The 13,975-nt window shown below is 43.2% G+C and overlaps 7 non-coding genes and 2 pseudogenes across 7 annotated transcripts; all 9 read left to right on the plus strand.

The window, feature by feature from the left end:
* The first annotated feature begins 1,085 nt into the window (after positions 1-1,085).
* LOC148430660 (U2 spliceosomal RNA) lies at positions 1,086-1,260 on the plus strand (annotated as a pseudogene).
* Positions 1,261-2,660: 1,400 nt separating this feature from the next.
* LOC148430661 (U2 spliceosomal RNA) lies at positions 2,661-2,851 on the plus strand. Its single transcript, XR_015877413.1, has one exon. It is a non-coding gene; the product is annotated as a U2 spliceosomal RNA (small nuclear RNA).
* A 1,400-nt stretch (positions 2,852-4,251) lies between these two features.
* LOC148430662 (U2 spliceosomal RNA) lies at positions 4,252-4,442 on the plus strand. Its single transcript, XR_015877415.1, has one exon. It is a non-coding gene; the product is annotated as a U2 spliceosomal RNA (small nuclear RNA).
* Positions 4,443-5,843: 1,401 nt separating this feature from the next.
* LOC148430663 (U2 spliceosomal RNA) lies at positions 5,844-6,034 on the plus strand. Its single transcript, XR_015877416.1, has one exon. It is a non-coding gene; the product is annotated as a U2 spliceosomal RNA (small nuclear RNA).
* A 1,401-nt stretch (positions 6,035-7,435) lies between these two features.
* LOC148430664 (U2 spliceosomal RNA) lies at positions 7,436-7,508 on the plus strand (annotated as a pseudogene).
* Positions 7,509-8,446: 938 nt separating this feature from the next.
* LOC148430665 (U2 spliceosomal RNA) lies at positions 8,447-8,630 on the plus strand. Its single transcript, XR_015877380.1, has one exon. It is a non-coding gene; the product is annotated as a U2 spliceosomal RNA (small nuclear RNA).
* Positions 8,631-10,031: 1,401 nt separating this feature from the next.
* LOC148430666 (U2 spliceosomal RNA) lies at positions 10,032-10,222 on the plus strand. Its single transcript, XR_015877417.1, has one exon. It is a non-coding gene; the product is annotated as a U2 spliceosomal RNA (small nuclear RNA).
* A 1,401-nt stretch (positions 10,223-11,623) lies between these two features.
* On the plus strand, positions 11,624-11,814 carry LOC148430667 (U2 spliceosomal RNA). Its single transcript, XR_015877418.1, has one exon. It is a non-coding gene; the product is annotated as a U2 spliceosomal RNA (small nuclear RNA).
* Positions 11,815-13,215: 1,401 nt separating this feature from the next.
* On the plus strand, positions 13,216-13,406 carry LOC148430668 (U2 spliceosomal RNA). The gene has a single exon (XR_015877419.1). It is a non-coding gene; the product is annotated as a U2 spliceosomal RNA (small nuclear RNA).
* The last annotated feature ends 569 nt before the right edge of the window (positions 13,407-13,975 follow it).

Below are 13,975 nucleotides of genomic sequence, written 5' to 3' on the forward strand. Positions count from 1 at the left end.
AAGTGGGACAGCTCCATCCCTTACAACTGGAACACTCCCTGGTTCTACCTGGACGTGTCCAAGTTTGTGAGGGAGCACCAACTGGAGGGAGTTAAACCTGACTTGTGGAAACCAAAGACTATCCACAAGCTCATCAGAGCAAAAGACGTCATGGAGCCTATTCCAGGGCTCCCTTCAGCAACTGCCAAGCAGGTATGGGACAATGTGGCCTCCAAAAGGCTCACAAATAGACACAAGGACATGTCATGGATGGCAATCCAAGGGGGTCTGCCCCTAAGGACATTCATGCACTCCCGTAACCTGTGCAGGTACAGACATTGCCCCTGGTGCATCTCTCACGAGGAAACAGCTATGCACTTGTTTTGGGACTGTACTTATGCACAGTTGTTGTTAGATGCCCTGGAAAATGAACTCAAAGACTGTGTGCCAAGGAGCAACCTTTCGTACCACTCGGTACTTTACGGACTGTTTCCTGGCACCCACACCTATGGGGCAATCCAGGAGGCCTGGCGCCTTATGAACTGTGTTAAGGACGCTTTGTGGCTTGCCAGGAATCGCCTCATTCTGCGGAGGGAGAGGATGTCTATCCAGGACTGTCGCAGGCTGATTCACAGCCTGCTAAGAGACTATTCCATCATGGACAGCCCTGAGGAAGAAGAGGACTAAACCCCCCTTCTTCTGCCCCCTCCCCCCATGCTTGATTGTCCAACAAGGACTGGGACAGTGGCCCCTTCCCCCATTTTTCACAGAGACTGATGTTTTGTTGATATGTCTTTCTATTTATTTACCCTTCCCATATATGTGTCTGTCTTTCAATAAAAACTTCAGTTCTGTGATTCCCCCCTCCCTTCCCCTCTACCCTCCACACCCATAGACCTTGTTGATTGTTGTTTTTGTTTAAGTAGTGAATGAATAATGCAAAGTATTATGTATAGTATAGGATGCCTTGTGCTATATGTTTTGCAATGCATTATATTGTATGTTTGATTATGTTTGATAGTGTATTGGGTTTAGGCTGTGCTGCGACACAGTACACTTGTATGTGTGATTTATGTATGTTTTTTGCCATCTTTATGTTAATAAAGAATGCTTTTTTCAATCAAAAAATCTGTTCTTATCAGTTTAATATCTGATACGCCCCCTATCTGGGGGCCATATATTAAATGGATTTTTAGAACAGGGAGATGGAAGAAGAGCTTGCTCTGTCCACTCCACGCATTGACCTGGTATTGCATTACTTCCAGGACCGGTGCACCTTTCCTAAACTGTTATCCAAAAATAGAAAAGAACTATTTAACTCTTTCGTTTCACTTTGTTTCATTCTTACAGATTCAACAAACTAGTCTTTTGCCTGTGTCTGCACGTCATGCAATCAAATGACAATACCACCACCTGCTGCGCCTCCTGCACTCACCTGCTTGCACTTTGGCACTTCTTAACACTTCATTTGGTTTATGTACGTAACTACTGAAAATAAACAAGATCTGTTTATTTGGTGTCGTCTCGTCTGCTGCCTTATTGTGTCTACATTTGTTTTTCTCCATTTAGGCCTATGTCTGGGATTGAACCCAAATTATATATCATTGGAGTTGAGTTGCAGAGTAATTTGGAAATCAATTGCACAAAGAACGTATTGCATAATGAACGTATGCTACAGTTTGAGCTCTGATTTTCCAACCCACCCAGGTGATGCCACATTTAGATTTTGAATTCGTTTGCGTCTCTTTTTCACTTTTTTGGCACCAAGAAGTGTCAACCAACCACACGGATAGATTGAACTTTTGCACATGGATAGATTGAACTTTTGCAGTCGTGAATTGGCCATCTTTTCATTTGGACAACTTGAATATTTTGCAAACTTTGTCCCCACATAGAAATTTGGGAGACTAGGTTTATGCTTAATCATTTGAAATTGGCGCTCATTTGGTCAAGCAATTTGTTTCCAATAAATGGTTTTGTTACGGGTTTAAATGTGCCTCTTTCGGCATCGTGCGACCATCAAGAAACCTTTTTGGGTCCCTATTTGCAAGGACAATCAATTGGAGAAAGCATCTCGTGGTCTGTGTCTCCCTCCAATGGACCTCAGCAAGCAAGTGCAATACTTGTAAACATCAGAACACACTGACATCAGAGTAGAATGTTGGTTGTTTGAAAATTAGAATGAGAATGCACCAACATTCTGTGTTCTGACTGTCAACATTCTCTTCTTCCTGAACATTCCGTAGACACTGTGAACATTCCGAGCAATGTTTCTGAGCATTTCAATGAAGGGTTACACTGTCTAATAAACTGCAGGGACACGGCTCGAAGAAAGGAAGGCCGCAAAGCGTCTTTTGGGTGGGTGTGGCAGAGGTTTGCAGGAGGCGGTGCCAATGCAAATCATGCAGCTAGCAAGAGAGTATGGGAAAGAAACCCAAAGCACTTCTGCTTGTAACTAAGCTATGGTAAAGGCAAGTGGTGGGCAAAAAAAAAAAAAAAAAAAAAAAAAAAAAAGGCCCTTGCTGTGGGTCAGTCATTGCAGTAGCTGGAAGCACCTTGGACAGGGCCGCAAGCAGCAGGAGGCCGCTCTTCATAGATTATTGGTGGCTGCTCTAGCATTCTCCTTGATTGTGTGAGTCAGGTCAGAACGGAGCGTGTTTTTTCCGTGCCCTTAATGGGTTATCGCTTCTCGGCCTTTTGGCTAAGATCAAGTGTAGTATCTGTTCTTATCAGTTTAATATCTGATACGCCCCCTATCTGGGGGCCATATATTAAATGGATTTTTAGAACAGGGAGATGGAAGAAGAGCTTGCTCTGTCCACTCCACGCATTGACCTGGTATTGCATTACTTCCAGGACCGGTGCACCTTTCCTAAACTGTTATCCAAAAATAGAAAAGAACTATTTAACTCTTTCGTTTCACTTTGTTTCATTCTTACAGATTCAACAAACTAGTCTTTTGCCTGTGTCTGCACGTCATGCAATCAAATGACAATACCACCACCTGCTGCGCCTCCTGCACTCACCTGCTTGCACTTTGGCACTTCTTAACACTTCATTTGGTTTATGTACGTAACTACTGAAAATAAACAAGATCTGTTTATTTGGTGTCGTCTCGTCTGCTGCCTTATTGTGTCTACATTTGTTTTTCTCCATTTAGGCCTATGTCTGGGATTGAACCCAAATTATATATCATTGGAGTTGAGTTGCAGAGTAATTTGGAAATCAATTGCACAAAGAACGTATTGCATAATGAACGTATGCTACAGTTTGAGCTCTGATTTTCCAACCCACCCAGGTGATGCCACATTTAGATTTTGAATTCGTTTGCGTCTCTTTTTCACTTTTTTGGCACCAAGAAGTGTCAACCAACCACACGGATAGATTGAACTTTTGCACATGGATAGATTGAACTTTTGCAGTCGTGAATTGGCCATCTTTTCATTTGGACAACTTGAATATTTTGCAAACTTTGTCCCCACATAGAAATTTGGGAGACTAGGTTTATGCTTAATCATTTGAAATTGGCGCTCATTTGGTCAAGCAATTTGTTTCCAATAAATGGTTTTGTTACGGGTTTAAATGTGCCTCTTTCGGCATCGTGCGACCATCAAGAAACCTTTTTGGGTCCCTATTTGCAAGGACAATCAATTGGAGAAAGCATCTCGTGGTCTGTGTCTCCCTCCAATGGACCTCAGCAAGCAAGTGCAATACTTGTAAACATCAGAACACACTGACATCAGAGTAGAATGTTGGTTGTTTGAAAATTAGAATGAGAATGCACCAACATTCTGTGTTCTGACTGTCAACATTCTCTTCTTCCTGAACATTCCGTAGACACTGTGAACATTCCGAGCAATGTTTCTGAGCATTTCAATGAAGGGTTACACTGTCTAATAAACTGCAGGGACACGGCTCGAAGAAAGGAAGGCCGCAAAGCGTCTTTTGGGTGGGTGTGGCAGAGGTTTGCAGGAGGCGGTGCCAATGCAAATCATGCAGCTAGCAAGAGAGTATGGGAAAGAAACCCAAAGCACTTCTGCTTGTAACTAAGCTATGGTAAAGGCAAGTGGTGGGCAAAAAAAAAAAAAAAAAAAAAAAAAAAAAAGGCCCTTGCTGTGGGTCAGTCATTGCAGTAGCTGGAAGCACCTTGGACAGGGCCGCAAGCAGCAGGAGGCCGCTCTTCATAGATTATTGGTGGCTGCTCTAGCATTCTCCTTGATTGTGTGAGTCAGGTCAGAACGGAGCGTGTTTTTTCCGTGCCCTTAATGGGTTATCGCTTCTCGGCCTTTTGGCTAAGATCAAGTGTAGTATCTGTTCTTATCAGTTTAATATCTGATACGCCCCCTATCTGGGGGCCATATATTAAATGGATTTTTAGAACAGGGAGATGGAAGAAGAGCTTGCTCTGTCCACTCCACGCATTGACCTGGTATTGCATTACTTCCAGGACCGGTGCACCTTTCCTAAACTGTTATCCAAAAATAGAAAAGAACTATTTAACTCTTTCGTTTCACTTTGTTTCATTCTTACAGATTCAACAAACTAGTCTTTTGCCTGTGTCTGCACGTCATGCAATCAAATGACAATACCACCACCTGCTGCGCCTCCTGCACTCACCTGCTTGCACTTTGGCACTTCTTAACACTTCATTTGGTTTATGTACGTAACTACTGAAAATAAACAAGATCTGTTTATTTGGTGTCGTCTCGTCTGCTGCCTTATTGTGTCTACATTTGTTTTTCTCCATTTAGGCCTATGTCTGGGATTGAACCCAAATTATATATCATTGGAGTTGAGTTGCAGAGTAATTTGGAAATCAATTGCACAAAGAACGTATTGCATAATGAACGTATGCTACAGTTTGAGCTCTGATTTTCCAACCCACCCAGGTGATGCCACATTTAGATTTTGAATTCGTTTGCGTCTCTTTTTCACTTTTTTGGCACCAAGAAGTGTCAACCAACCACACGGATAGATTGAACTTTTGCACATGGATAGATTGAACTTTTGCAGTCGTGAATTGGCCATCTTTTCATTTGGACAACTTGAATATTTTGCAAACTTTGTCCCCACATAGAAATTTGGGAGACTAGGTTTATGCTTAATCATTTGAAATTGGCGCTCATTTGGTCAAGCAATTTGTTTCCAATAAATGGTTTTGTTACGGGTTTAAATGTGCCTCTTTCGGCATCGTGCGACCATCAAGAAACCTTTTTGGGTCCCTATTTGCAAGGACAATCAATTGGAGAAAGCATCTCGTGGTCTGTGTCTCCCTCCAATGGACCTCAGCAAGCAAGTGCAATACTTGTAAACATCAGAACACACTGACATCAGAGTAGAATGTTGGTTGTTTGAAAATTAGAATGAGAATGCACCAACATTCTGTGTTCTGACTGTCAACATTCTCTTCTTCCTGAACATTCCGTAGACACTGTGAACATTCCGAGCAATGTTTCTGAGCATTTCAATGAAGGGTTACACTGTCTAATAAACTGCAGGGACACGGCTCGAAGAAAGGAAGGCCGCAAAGCGTCTTTTGGGTGGGTGTGGCAGAGGTTTGCAGGAGGCGGTGCCAATGCAAATCATGCAGCTAGCAAGAGAGTATGGGAAAGAAACCCAAAGCACTTCTGCTTGTAACTAAGCTATGGTAAAGGCAAGTGGTGGGCAAAAAAAAAAAAAAAAAAAAAAAAAAAAAAAGGCCCTTGCTGTGGGTCAGTCATTGCAGTAGCTGGAAGCACCTTGGACAGGGCCGCAAGCAGCAGGAGGCCGCTCTTCATAGATTATTGGTGGCTGCTCTAGCATTCTCCTTGATTGTGTGAGTCAGGTCAGAACGGAGCGTGTTTTTTCCGTGCCCTTAATGGGTTATCGCTTCTCGGCCTTTTGGCTAAGATCAAGTGTAGTATCTGTTCTTATCAGTTTAATATCTGATACGCCCCCTATCTGGGGGCCATATATTAAATGGATTTTTAGAACAGGGAGATGGAAGAAGAGCTTGCTCTGTCCACTCCACGCATTGACCTGGTATTGCATTACTTCCAGGACCGGTGCACCTTTCCTAAACTGTTATCCAAAAATAGAAAAGAACTATTTAACTCTTTCGTTTCACTTTGTTTCATTCTTACAGATTCAACAAACTAGTCTTTTGCCTGTGTCTGCACGTCATGCAATCAAATGACAATACCACCACCTGCTGCGCCTCCTGCACTCACCTGCTTGCACTTTGGCACTTCTTAACACTTCATTTGGTTTATGTACGTAACTACTGAAAATAAACAAGATCTGTTTATTTGGTGTCGTCTCGTCTGCTGCCTTATTGTGTCTACATTTGTTTTTCTCCATTTAGGCCTATGTCTGGGATTGAACCCAAATTATATATCATTGGAGTTGAGTTGCAGAGTAATTTGGAAATCAATTGCACAAAGAACGTATTGCATAATGAACGTATGCTACAGTTTGAGCTCTGATTTTCCAACCCACCCAGGTGATGCCACATTTAGATTTTGAATTCGTTTGCGTCTCTTTTTCACTTTTTTGGCACCAAGAAGTGTCAACCAACCACACGGATAGATTGAACTTTTGCACATGGATAGATTGAACTTTTGCAGTCGTGAATTGGCCATCTTTTCATTTGGACAACTTGAATATTTTGCAAACTTTGTCCCCACATAGAAATTTGGGAGACTAGGTTTATGCTTAATCATTTGAAATTGGCGCTCATTTGGTCAAGCAATTTGTTTCCAATAAATGGTTTTGTTACGGGTTTAAATGTGCCTCTTTCGGCATCGTGCGACCATCAAGAAACCTTTTTGGGTCCCTATTTGCAAGGACAATCAATTGGAGAAAGCATCTCGTGGTCTGTGTCTCCCTCCAATGGACCTCAGCAAGCAAGTGCAATACTTGTAAACATCAGAACACACTGACATCAGAGTAGAATGTTGGTTGTTTGAAAATTAGAATGAGAATGCACCAACATTCTGTGTTCTGACTGTCAACATTCTCTTCTTCCTGAACATTCCGTAGACACTGTGAACATTCCGAGCAATGTTTCTGAGCATTTCAATGAAGGGTTACACTGTCTAATAAACTGCAGGGACACGGCTCGAAGAAAGGAAGGCCGCAAAGCGTCTTTTGGGTGGGTGTGGCAGAGGTTTGCAGGAGGCGGTGCCAATGCAAATCATGCAGCTAGCAAGAGAGTATGGGAAAGAAACCCAAAGCACTTCTGCTTGTAACTAAGCTATGGTAAAGGCAAGTGGTGGGCAAAAAAAAAAAAAAAAAAAAAAAAAAAAAAAGGCCCTTGCTGTGGGTCAGTCATTGCAGTAGCTGGAAGCACCTTGGACAGGGCCGCAAGCAGCAGGAGGCCGCTCTTCATAGATTATTGGTGGCTGCTCTAGCATTCTCCTTGATTGTGTGAGTCAGGTCAGAACGGAGCGTGTTTTTTCCGTGCCCTTAATGGGTTATCGCTTCTCGGCCTTTTGGCTAAGATCAAGTGTAGTATCTGTTCTTGGGAAACATGGGGTGGAGTACCTGTTCTGCCTCCAGAGGTTTGGATGTCGCTTCTGGGGGAGAATGGGGAAAAACCCTGTGGAGTACTGTGCTGGGGGAGGACTGACTCCTGGTAGAGAGTGGGGAAACACTCGGCGCTAGTATCCGCTGTCCTAAAAGGGGGCGAAGGAGGCCCCTGCGTTGGAGCGGAGAACGGCCGGGGCGTAGTACTCACTCTCTTAAGGGTGGTTGGTCCAGTACCCTGGCAGGGAACGGAGAAACACTTGGTCTTGCCAGGGCCGGGAGCAGCCTGAAGCCCGAGGTGCCTGTGCCCCTGGTATGGCAGAGCCAGGGGTGCCTGAAAATGCACGGGTATTGGTCACACCCATTGCACTAGTACGGCACTTTGCACTTGCACTTCACCTACTTCTGTCTGCACTTTCCTTTGCCCCGGCCTTTTGGCTAGGGCAAGGATAATTTTTATTTTTCCCACGGCCTGTAAGGCTGGGGTCTTATTTATTTATTTTACACGTGTGTTTGCACTTTTTTTGCACCTTCACTACACATTTTTATGTTATTTGTGTGTTGTGTCACGTGTTTTGATGGGGTTTAGGTGAGACCCTTATGGGCCACCTCTCCCCTTGTAGCCATGGCCCTCTCCTTTTGGGGAGGGCTGAAGGTTTTGTTCGTTCCCCAGGGGGAAGCTTCGGCCAACCCTGGGGAGAAAGGGACGACCCCGAGCCGTGAGGCGGAGGGAAGTCTGAAGACCCTTGCCCCCTAAGGGGCCTTTTGGCTCCGGGGGTCGGGGACTCAAGGGGTCTCCTCAAGCTTCGGCGAGGGGAGATCCGAAGACCCTTTTCTCCTCAGTTGACCTTTTGGCTCTGAGGAGTTGGGGAGTAACGGGGCCCTTCTCCTTTTGGAGAGGGTCCAAGGTCCTATGCCCCCAGCACAGTTTTGCACTGTTTTCCACTGGGTGTTTGAAGCCATTGCACCTCGGGCTTAAAAAAAAAAAAAAATCTGTTCTTATCAGTTTAATATCTGATACGCCCCCTATCTGGGGGCCATATATTAAATGGATTTTTAGAACAGGGAGATGGAAGAAGAGCTTGCTCTGTCCACTCCACGCATTGACCTGGTATTGCATTACTTCCAGGACCGGTGCACCTTTCCTAAACTGTTATCCAAAAATAGAAAAGAACTATTTAACTCTTTCGTTTCACTTTGTTTCATTCTTACAGATTCAACAAACTAGTCTTTTGCCTGTGTCTGCACGTCATGCAATCAAATGACAATACCACCACCTGCTGCGCCTCCTGCACTCACCTGCTTGCACTTTGGCACTTCTTAACACTTCATTTGGTTTATGTACGTAACTACTGAAAATAAACAAGATCTGTTTATTTGGTGTCGTCTCGTCTGCTGCCTTATTGTGTCTACATTTGTTTTTCTCCATTTAGGCCTATGTCTGGGATTGAACCCAAATTATATATCATTGGAGTTGAGTTGCAGAGTAATTTGGAAATCAATTGCACAAAGAACGTATTGCATAATGAACGTATGCTACAGTTTGAGCTCTGATTTTCCAACCCACCCAGGTGATGCCACATTTAGATTTTGAATTCGTTTGCGTCTCTTTTTCACTTTTTTGGCACCAAGAAGTGTCAACCAACCACACGGATAGATTGAACTTTTGCACATGGATAGATTGAACTTTTGCAGTCGTGAATTGGCCATCTTTTCATTTGGACAACTTGAATATTTTGCAAACTTTGTCCCCACATAGAAATTTGGGAGACTAGGTTTATGCTTAATCATTTGAAATTGGCGCTCATTTGGTCAAGCAATTTGTTTCCAATAAATGGTTTTGTTACGGGTTTAAATGTGCCTCTTTCGGCATCGTGCGACCATCAAGAAACCTTTTTGGGTCCCTATTTGCAAGGACAATCAATTGGAGAAAGCATCTCGTGGTCTGTGTCTCCCTCCAATGGACCTCAGCAAGCAAGTGCAATACTTGTAAACATCAGAACACACTGACATCAGAGTAGAATGTTGGTTGTTTGAAAATTAGAATGAGAATGCACCAACATTCTGTGTTCTGACTGTCAACATTCTCTTCTTCCTGAACATTCCGTAGACACTGTGAACATTCCGAGCAATGTTTCTGAGCATTTCAATGAAGGGTTACACTGTCTAATAAACTGCAGGGACACGGCTCGAAGAAAGGAAGGCCGCAAAGCGTCTTTTGGGTGGGTGTGGCAGAGGTTTGCAGGAGGCGGTGCCAATGCAAATCATGCAGCTAGCAAGAGAGTATGGGAAAGAAACCCAAAGCACTTCTGCTTGTAACTAAGCTATGGTAAAGGCAAGTGGTGGGCAAAAAAAAAAAAAAAAAAAAAAAAAAAAAAAGGCCCTTGCTGTGGGTCAGTCATTGCAGTAGCTGGAAGCACCTTGGACAGGGCCGCAAGCAGCAGGAGGCCGCTCTTCATAGATTATTGGTGGCTGCTCTAGCATTCTCCTTGATTGTGTGAGTCAGGTCAGAACGGAGCGTGTTTTTTCCGTGCCCTTAATGGGTTATCGCTTCTCGGCCTTTTGGCTAAGATCAAGTGTAGTATCTGTTCTTATCAGTTTAATATCTGATACGCCCCCTATCTGGGGGCCATATATTAAATGGATTTTTAGAACAGGGAGATGGAAGAAGAGCTTGCTCTGTCCACTCCACGCATTGACCTGGTATTGCATTACTTCCAGGACCGGTGCACCTTTCCTAAACTGTTATCCAAAAATAGAAAAGAACTATTTAACTCTTTCGTTTCACTTTGTTTCATTCTTACAGATTCAACAAACTAGTCTTTTGCCTGTGTCTGCACGTCATGCAATCAAATGACAATACCACCACCTGCTGCGCCTCCTGCACTCACCTGCTTGCACTTTGGCACTTCTTAACACTTCATTTGGTTTATGTACGTAACTACTGAAAATAAACAAGATCTGTTTATTTGGTGTCGTCTCGTCTGCTGCCTTATTGTGTCTACATTTGTTTTTCTCCATTTAGGCCTATGTCTGGGATTGAACCCAAATTATATATCATTGGAGTTGAGTTGCAGAGTAATTTGGAAATCAATTGCACAAAGAACGTATTGCATAATGAACGTATGCTACAGTTTGAGCTCTGATTTTCCAACCCACCCAGGTGATGCCACATTTAGATTTTGAATTCGTTTGCGTCTCTTTTTCACTTTTTTGGCACCAAGAAGTGTCAACCAACCACACGGATAGATTGAACTTTTGCACATGGATAGATTGAACTTTTGCAGTCGTGAATTGGCCATCTTTTCATTTGGACAACTTGAATATTTTGCAAACTTTGTCCCCACATAGAAATTTGGGAGACTAGGTTTATGCTTAATCATTTGAAATTGGCGCTCATTTGGTCAAGCAATTTGTTTCCAATAAATGGTTTTGTTACGGGTTTAAATGTGCCTCTTTCGGCATCGTGCGACCATCAAGAAACCTTTTTGGGTCCCTATTTGCAAGGACAATCAATTGGAGAAAGCATCTCGTGGTCTGTGTCTCCCTCCAATGGACCTCAGCAAGCAAGTGCAATACTTGTAAACATCAGAACACACTGACATCAGAGTAGAATGTTGGTTGTTTGAAAATTAGAATGAGAATGCACCAACATTCTGTGTTCTGACTGTCAACATTCTCTTCTTCCTGAACATTCCGTAGACACTGTGAACATTCCGAGCAATGTTTCTGAGCATTTCAATGAAGGGTTACACTGTCTAATAAACTGCAGGGACACGGCTCGAAGAAAGGAAGGCCGCAAAGCGTCTTTTGGGTGGGTGTGGCAGAGGTTTGCAGGAGGCGGTGCCAATGCAAATCATGCAGCTAGCAAGAGAGTATGGGAAAGAAACCCAAAGCACTTCTGCTTGTAACTAAGCTATGGTAAAGGCAAGTGGTGGGCAAAAAAAAAAAAAAAAAAAAAAAAAAAAAAAGGCCCTTGCTGTGGGTCAGTCATTGCAGTAGCTGGAAGCACCTTGGACAGGGCCGCAAGCAGCAGGAGGCCGCTCTTCATAGATTATTGGTGGCTGCTCTAGCATTCTCCTTGATTGTGTGAGTCAGGTCAGAACGGAGCGTGTTTTTTCCGTGCCCTTAATGGGTTATCGCTTCTCGGCCTTTTGGCTAAGATCAAGTGTAGTATCTGTTCTTATCAGTTTAATATCTGATACGCCCCCTATCTGGGGGCCATATATTAAATGGATTTTTAGAACAGGGAGATGGAAGAAGAGCTTGCTCTGTCCACTCCACGCATTGACCTGGTATTGCATTACTTCCAGGACCGGTGCACCTTTCCTAAACTGTTATCCAAAAATAGAAAAGAACTATTTAACTCTTTCGTTTCACTTTGTTTCATTCTTACAGATTCAACAAACTAGTCTTTTGCCTGTGTCTGCACGTCATGCAATCAAATGACAATACCACCACCTGCTGCGCCTCCTGCACTCACCTGCTTGCACTTTGGCACTTCTTAACACTTCATTTGGTTTATGTACGTAACTACTGAAAATAAACAAGATCTGTTTATTTGGTGTCGTCTCGTCTGCTGCCTTATTGTGTCTACATTTGTTTTTCTCCATTTAGGCCTATGTCTGGGATTGAACCCAAATTATATATCATTGGAGTTGAGTTGCAGAGTAATTTGGAAATCAATTGCACAAAGAACGTATTGCATAATGAACGTATGCTACAGTTTGAGCTCTGATTTTCCAACCCACCCAGGTGATGCCACATTTAGATTTTGAATTCGTTTGCGTCTCTTTTTCACTTTTTTGGCACCAAGAAGTGTCAACCAACCACACGGATAGATTGAACTTTTGCACATGGATAGATTGAACTTTTGCAGTCGTGAATTGGCCATCTTTTCATTTGGACAACTTGAATATTTTGCAAACTTTGTCCCCACATAGAAATTTGGGAGACTAGGTTTATGCTTAATCATTTGAAATTGGCGCTCATTTGGTCAAGCAATTTGTTTCCAATAAATGGTTTTGTTACGGGTTTAAATGTGCCTCTTTCGGCATCGTGCGACCATCAAGAAACCTTTTTGGGTCCCTATTTGCAAGGACAATCAATTGGAGAAAGCATCTCGTGGTCTGTGTCTCCCTCCAATGGACCTCAGCAAGCAAGTGCAATACTTGTAAACATCAGAACACACTGACATCAGAGTAGAATGTTGGTTGTTTGAAAATTAGAATGAGAATGCACCAACATTCTGTGTTCTGACTGTCAACATTCTCTTCTTCCTGAACATTCCGTAGACACTGTGAACATTCCGAGCAATGTTTCTGAGCATTTCAATGAAGGGTTACACTGTCTAATAAACTGCAGGGACACGGCTCGAAGAAAGGAAGGCCGCAAAGCGTCTTTTGGGTGGGTGTGGCAGAGGTTTGCAGGAGGCGGTGCCAATGCAAATCATGCAGCTAGCAAGAGAGTATGGGAAAGAAACCCAAAGCACTTCTGCTTGTAACTAAGCTATGGTAAAGGCAAGTGGTGGGCAAAAAAAAAAAAAAAAAAAAAAAAAAAAAAAGGCCCTTGCTGTGGGTCAGTCATTGCAGTAGCTGGAAGCACCTTGGACAGGGCCGCAAGCAGCAGGAGGCCGCTCTTCATAGATTATTGGTGGCTGCTCTAGCATTCTCCTTGATTGTGTGAGTCAGGTCAGAACGGAGCGTGTTTTTTCCGTGCCCTTAATGGGTTATCGCTTCTCGGCCTTTTGGCTAAGATCAAGTGTAGTATCTGTTCTTATCAGTTTAATATCTGATACGCCCCCTATCTGGGGGCCATATATTAAATGGATTTTTAGAACAGGGAGATGGAAGAAGAGCTTGCTCTGTCCACTCCACGCATTGACCTGGTATTGCATTACTTCCAGGACCGGTGCACCTTTCCTAAACTGTTATCCAAAAATAGAAAAGAACTATTTAACTCTTTCGTTTCACTTTGTTTCATTCTTACAGATTCAACAAACTAGTCTTTTGCCTGTGTCTGCACGTCATGCAATCAAATGACAATACCACCACCTGCTGCGCCTCCTGCACTCACCTGCTTGCACTTTGGCACTTCTTAACACTTCATTTGGTTTATGTACGTAACTACTGAAAATAAACAAGATCTGTTTATTTGGTGTCGTCTCGTCTGCTGCCTTATTGTGTCTACATTTGTTTTTCTCCATTTAGGCCTATGTCTGGGATTGAACCCAAATTATATATCATTGGAGTTGAGTTGCAGAGTAATTTGGAAATCAATTGCACAAAGAACGTATTGCATAATGAACGTATGCTACAGTTTGAGCTCTGATTTTCCAACCCACCCAGGTGATGCCACATTTAGATTTTGAATTCGTTTGCGTCTCTTTTTCACTTTTTTGGCACCAAGAAGTGTCAACCAACCACACGGATAGATTGAACTTTTGCACATGGATAGATTGAACTTTTGCAGTCGTGAATTGGCCATCTTT

The sequence above is a fragment of the Taudactylus pleione genome, unplaced genomic scaffold (genome assembly GCF_031769625.1).
Source record: "Taudactylus pleione unplaced genomic scaffold, aTauple2 ptg003540l, whole genome shotgun sequence".
In the NCBI taxonomy this organism is placed as follows: domain Eukaryota; kingdom Metazoa; phylum Chordata; class Amphibia; order Anura; family Myobatrachidae; genus Taudactylus; species Taudactylus pleione.